Genomic DNA, 6,000 nt, shown 5'->3' with positions numbered 1-6,000 from the left:
TGGATCAGCCGTGATGAAATGATGGAGAGGACTCGATGGGTCAGATGGCTCCTATATCTGATAGTCTTACTCTCTTATAGATTTATTGAGTATGCCCGCAAGAAAAAGAATTCTCGGTCTGTTTATAATGACACCCGTACGTTTATAATAAATTTACTTTGACTTTAACCTGAGTGGTCTTTGTACAGACGCTGGCTGCGACGCTCCCCCGCACGCCACCTCTCACTTTCCGACTGAGGGCAACGTGAAGCTTTCCGTGGTGAAACAGTCGCGCTCACTGAATACAGGCTGGGGGGAGGCAGCCGGCAGTAGTTACAGTGAAGTCTCAGGTGAGGGGCGGGGTCAGTGTCCAAGAGGCCGAGACTACCCCAGCCCATACCTCTGGCCCAGGACCCGCCTGTTCCCCGCTCCTCCTTGGCTCAAATTGCGAGGAAGTTTGGGAAAGTTTCGCGAGGCTGCCCCGGGACGCCAGGGAAGAGGTGGCGGTGCTGGGAGAGGCCGGAGGCGGAGCCGAACGGCGCTCCGATGGAGCACCTCTCACCACACCCTTCCCGGGCGCGGCTCTCGCCGGATGTGCGACCGCTTCCCGGCTCCGGTGAGCAGCTTCCCAGCGCTGTGTGGCCCGAGCTGCGCCGGCTGCCCTGGGGGAGGGTCAACCCCGCGCCCGATCGGCCGAGTGGCCTGAGAGTAGAAACTCCCCAGGATCCAGGTGAGTGCGGGTCTGGCGGCGGGAGGTGGTCGGGGTGGGGAAGCTGCCCGGGCGGCTCGGCTCTACGGAAGTGCGCTGTCCGTCAAAAGTACAGGTGATCGCCGGGGTCCTGGAGCCGGTACACAACAGCCGGCTGGCGGGCGGTGGGGTTTCCGGCAGCGGTCTCGAGACTCGACTCCTCGCCTCTTCTCCTGTTTCTGCGCTGCCTCGGAGAGCGAAGCCGTCGAATCATCATATGGAAACAGGCCCTTCGGCCCGACGTGTCTCTGCCGACCAAGTCGGCTACTTGGACTAGTCCCATTTACCCGTTCATGTCCGTGCTTTCCTCTCCACGAACTAGTCGAAGTGCATGTAAAATGTGATTGCACGTTCCGCAGACGCACTCTCCGGTCAGCCTCCTTTGTAAATCTTTTGCATTTCACTTTAATCAGAATCAGGTTTATTATCACCGGCACGGTCGTGATATTTGTTAACTTAGCAGTAGCAGTTCAATGCAATACATAATATAGAAGAAAAATAATTAATAATAATAATAGTAATAAAGCCTCTACCCTGGGATTCATGGTTCTGCCCCTCATGGTTTTACAACTCGAAAATATCACCCTCAGCCTCCTTGAGGGAACAGTCCCAACCTAACAGTGAACAGCCGGCGGAAATGGCAAATACAGGGGTCATAACTTTAAGGTGATTAGAGGAGGTTAGACGGGGGATGTCAGAGATGCCAGAGACTGGTAAGGACATGGAACACTCTGCCAGGGCTGCTGGGACACTTAAGAGACTTTGCCACTTGGATGAGAGAGAAATCGAGCATTATGTGGGAGGGATGGATTAGATTGGTCTTGTGCTGAAGAGACAACGTGCAAATGTTGCCACACTTTGTGTGCCAACGTAGCGTGCCCTCAACACTCTAACCCTAGCCTGTAGGTCTAGGAATGTGGGAGGAATCCAGAGCACCCGGAGGAAACCCCCACAATCACAGGGAGAATGTACTAACTCCTTCCAGGCAGCAGTGGGAATTGAACCTGGGTCGCTGGAGTTGTAAGGTGCTATACGACAGTGCCACAATGATTTGAAGACAAGCTTGTCATTGCAGCTTGGTATATTGAATATAGAACATAGACCAGTGTGGCATAGGAACAGCCCCTATGGCCCACAATGTTGTGCCAACCCAATTAAATTAGTAATCAAATGGTCAACTAAACTAATCTCTTCTGCCTACACAATCTCCATTCTCCTCACATCCATGTGCCTATCCAAACATCTCTTCGAAGTCTCTAATGCATCTGCTCGATCGCCACCCCACGCAGTGCACCCCAAACACCCACCAATCTCTGTGTAAGAAAAAAACTTGCCCCTCACCTTAAATGCATGCTCTCTGGTATTAAAGAGAGAAAGAGTTTGTGCTGAAGCTTTTGGAAAGCATCAAGTTGTATAAGTCTCCGGGACCAGATGAGATGTACTCCAGGCTCGTGTGGGAGGCGAGGGAGGAGATTGCTGAGCCTCTGGTGATGATCTTTGCATCATCAATGGGGACAGGAGAGGTTCCAGATGATTGGAGGGTTGTAGATTTTGTTCCCTTATTCAAGAAAGGGAGTAGAGATAGCCCAGGAAATTATAGACCAGTGAGTCTTACTTCAGTGGTTGCTAAGTTGATGGAATAGATCCTGAGAGGCAGGATTTATGAACATTTGGAGAGGCATAGTATGATTAGGAATAGTCAGCATGGCTTTGTCAAAGGCAGGTCGGGCCTTACGAGCCTGATTGAATTTTTTGAGGATGTGACTAAACACATTGATGAAGGAAGAGCAGTAGATGTAGTGTATATGGATTTCAGCAAGGTATTTGATAAGGTACCCTGTGCAAGACTTATTGAGTAGGTAAGGAGGCATGGGACCTAAGGGGACCTTGCTTTGTGGATCCAGAATTGGCTTGCCCACAGAAGGCAAAGAGTGGTTGTAGATGGGTCATATTCTGCTTGGATGCCAGGGACCAGTGGTGTGCCTTAGGGATCTGTTCTGGGACCCCTTCTCTTCGTGATTTTTATAAAAGACCTGGATGAAGAAGTGGAGGGGTGGATTAGTAAACTTGCTGATGGCACAAAGGTTGGGGGTGTTGTGGATAGTGTGGAGGGCTGCCAGAGGTTACAGCGGGATATTGATAGGATGCAAATCTGGGCTGAGAAGTGGCAGATGGAGTTCAACCCAGATAACTGTGAAGTGGTTCATTTTGGTAGGTCAAATATGATGGCAGAATATAGCATTAATGGCAAGATTCTGGACAGTGTGGAGGATCAGAGGGACCTTGGGGTCCGAGTCCATAGGATGCTCAAAGCTGCTGTGCAGGTTGACTCTGTGGTTAAGAAGGCATACGGTGCATTGACCTTCATCAATCGTGGGATTGAGTTTAGGAGCTCAAAGGTAATGTGGCAGCTATATAGGACCCTGGTCAGACCCCACTTGGAGTACTGTGCTCAGTTCTGGTCACCTCACTACAGGAAGGATGTGGAAACTATAGAAAAGGTGCAGAGGAGATTCACAAGGATGTTGTCTGGATTGGGGACTCAGCCTTTTCTCCTTGGAGCGACGGAGGATGAGAGGTAACCTGACAGAGGTGTATAAGATGATGAGAGGCATTGATCATGGGGATAGTCAGAGGCTTTTTCCCAGGGCTGAAATGGCTAACACGAGAGGGCACAGTTTTAAGGTGCTTGGATGTAGGTACAGAGGAGAGGTCAGGAGTAAGTCTTTTACGCAGAGAGTGGTGAGTGTGTGGAATGGGCTGCCGGTGATGGTGGTAGAGTTGGATAGAATAGGGTCTGTTTAGGGACTCCTGGATGGGTACATGGAGTTTAGAAAAATTGAGCGTTCGGGGTAACCCTAGGTAATTTCTGAAGTAAGTACATGTTTGGCACGGCATTGTGGGCTGAAGGGCCTCTATTGTGCTGTAGGTTTTCCATGTTTCTGTGTTTCCATTAGACATTTTAATCCTGTCCATTCTATCCATGCCTCTCATAGTCTTATAAACGTCCAGCAGATTTCCCCTCAGCCTCTGGCGCTCCAGCGAAAATGACTTGAGTTTGCCCAACCTCTCGTTCAAGCACATGTCCTCTAATCCAGGAATCATCCTGTTAAACCTCTTCTACTTCTCTTCAGAGCCTCGACATCCTTCCCATAATGGGGGCAACCAAGACAGTATATGTGACAATAAGAAGCCAAGAAACCAGTGCAACCTGAGACCATAAGACATGGGAGTAGAATTAGGCCACTTGGCCCATTGAGTGTGCTCCATCATTCAATCATGGCTGATCCTTTTATCCTCCTCAGCCCCACTCCCCAGTCTTCTCCCCATAATCTTTGATGCCGCGTCCAATCAAGAACCGATCAAGCTCTGCCTTAAATACACCTAATGACCTAGCCTCCACAGCTGCCTGTGGTGTCAAATTCCACACATTCTCCACTCTCTGGCTAAAGAAATCTCTCTGCATCTCCATTTCAAAAGGACACCCCTCTATCCTGAGGCTGTGCCCTCTTGTCCTGGACTCCCCCACCATCAGAAAGATCCTTTCTACACCTACTCTGTTTCGGCCTTTAGGCCTTTCCTTGATATTCCTCCCTCATCCTTCTAAATTCCAGCCAGTACAGACGCAGAGCCATCAAACATGAGTGCAAATGCAATGCCGGCATTTATTTCAAGGGGAATAGAATATAAAAGTGAGGAGATAATGCTGAGCATTTATAAGACACTAGTCAGGCCGTACTTGGAGTATTTTCAACAGTTTTGGGCCCCATATCTCAGAAAGGATCTGTTGTCATTGAAGGGATTCCCAAGGAAGTTCATGAGATTGATTCCAGGAATGAAGGGGTTAACAACTGAGGAGCGTTTGGCAACTTTGGGCCTGTACTCACTGGAGTTTAGAAGAATGCGTGGGGATGTCAGTGAAACATGTTGAAACCACTGGATAGGGTGGATGTGGAGATCATGTTCCCTATGGTGGGGGTATCCAGAACTAGAGGGCGCAGCCTCAAAATTGAGGGGCGACCCTTTAGAACAGTGGTAAGCAGGAGAATTTTTAGGCAGAGAGTTGTGAATCTGTGGAATGCTCTGCCACAGACTGCGGTGGAGTCAAAGTCCGTGCGTGTATTTAAGGTAGAAGTTGATCGTTTCCTGATGGGTCAGGGTATCCAAAGATTTGGTGAGAAAGCAGGTGTATGGGGTTGAACAACAGGAATTCTGCAGATGCTGGAAATTCAAGCAACATACATCAAAGTTGCTGGTGAACGCAGCAGGCCAGGCAGCATCTCTAGGAAGAGGTGCAGTCGACGTTTCAGGCCGAGACCCTTCGTCAGGACTAACTGAAGGAAGAGTGAGTAAGGGATTTGAAAGTTGGAGGGGGAGGGGGAGATGCAAAATGATAGGAGAAGACAGGAGGGGGAGGGATGGAGCCAAGAGCTGGATAGGTGATAGGCAAAAGGGATACGGGAGGATCATGGGACAGGAGGTCCGGGGAGAAAGACACGGGGGGGGGGGACCCAGAGGATGGGCAAGGGGTATATTCAGAGGGACAGAGGGAGAAAAAGGAGAGTGAGAGAACACTCAGGTTAGAGGAACAACACCTTATATTCCGTCTGGGTAGCCTCCAACCTGATGGCATGAACATCGACTTCTCTAACTTCTGCTGATGCCCCACCTCCCCCTCGTACCCCATCTGTTACTTATTTTTATACACACATTCTTTCTCTCACTCTCGATTTATGAATGTCAGGATGCCAAAAGCCTTCTTTACAACCCTGTCTACCTGTGACGCCACTTTCAGGGAAATAAGTATCTGAACTCCCAGATCTCTTTGTTCCTCCGCACTCCTCAGTGCCCTACCATTTACTGTGTATGTCCTACCTTGATTTGTCCTTCCAAAATGCAACACCTCACACTTGTCTGCATTAAATTCCATCTGCCATTTTCTGGCCCATTTTTCTAGTTGGTCCAGATCCCTCTGCAAACTTTGAAAGCCTTCCTCGCTGTCCACAACAGCTCCAATCTTAGTGTCATCAGCAAACTTGCTGATCCAATTTACCATATTATCATCTGGATCATTGATATAGACAACAAACAACAATGGTCCCAGCACAGATCCCTGAGGCACACCACTAGTCACAGTCCTCCAGTCTGAGAAGCAATCATCCACTACCACTCTCTGTCTTCTCCCACACAGCCAGTTTCGAATCCAGTTTACAATCTCTCCATGGATACCTCGTGTCTGAACCTTCTGAACTAACCTCCCATGTGGGACCTTG

At 49.4% G+C, this 6,000-nt stretch overlaps 1 protein-coding gene across 1 annotated transcript in view; it reads left to right on the top strand.

Annotated features, from left to right (window-relative positions):
* Positions 1 to 298: 298 nt before the first annotated feature.
* Positions 299 to 6,000, top strand: part of LOC134344610 (protein FAM83H-like) — a 73,742-nt gene continuing 68,040 nt past the window's right edge. The window contains exon 1 of the mRNA XM_063044723.1: positions 299 to 709. The gene's annotated coding sequence lies outside the window, so the exon portion shown is untranslated. The remainder of the gene's footprint in view (positions 710 to 6,000) is intronic.

The sequence above is a fragment of the Mobula hypostoma genome, chromosome 3 (genome assembly GCF_963921235.1).
Source record: "Mobula hypostoma chromosome 3, sMobHyp1.1, whole genome shotgun sequence".
Lineage (NCBI taxonomy): Eukaryota > Metazoa > Chordata > Chondrichthyes > Myliobatiformes > Myliobatidae > Mobula > Mobula hypostoma.
Note: the sequence above shows the minus strand (reverse complement) of the source record. Positions and strands in the feature narration are given on the sequence as shown.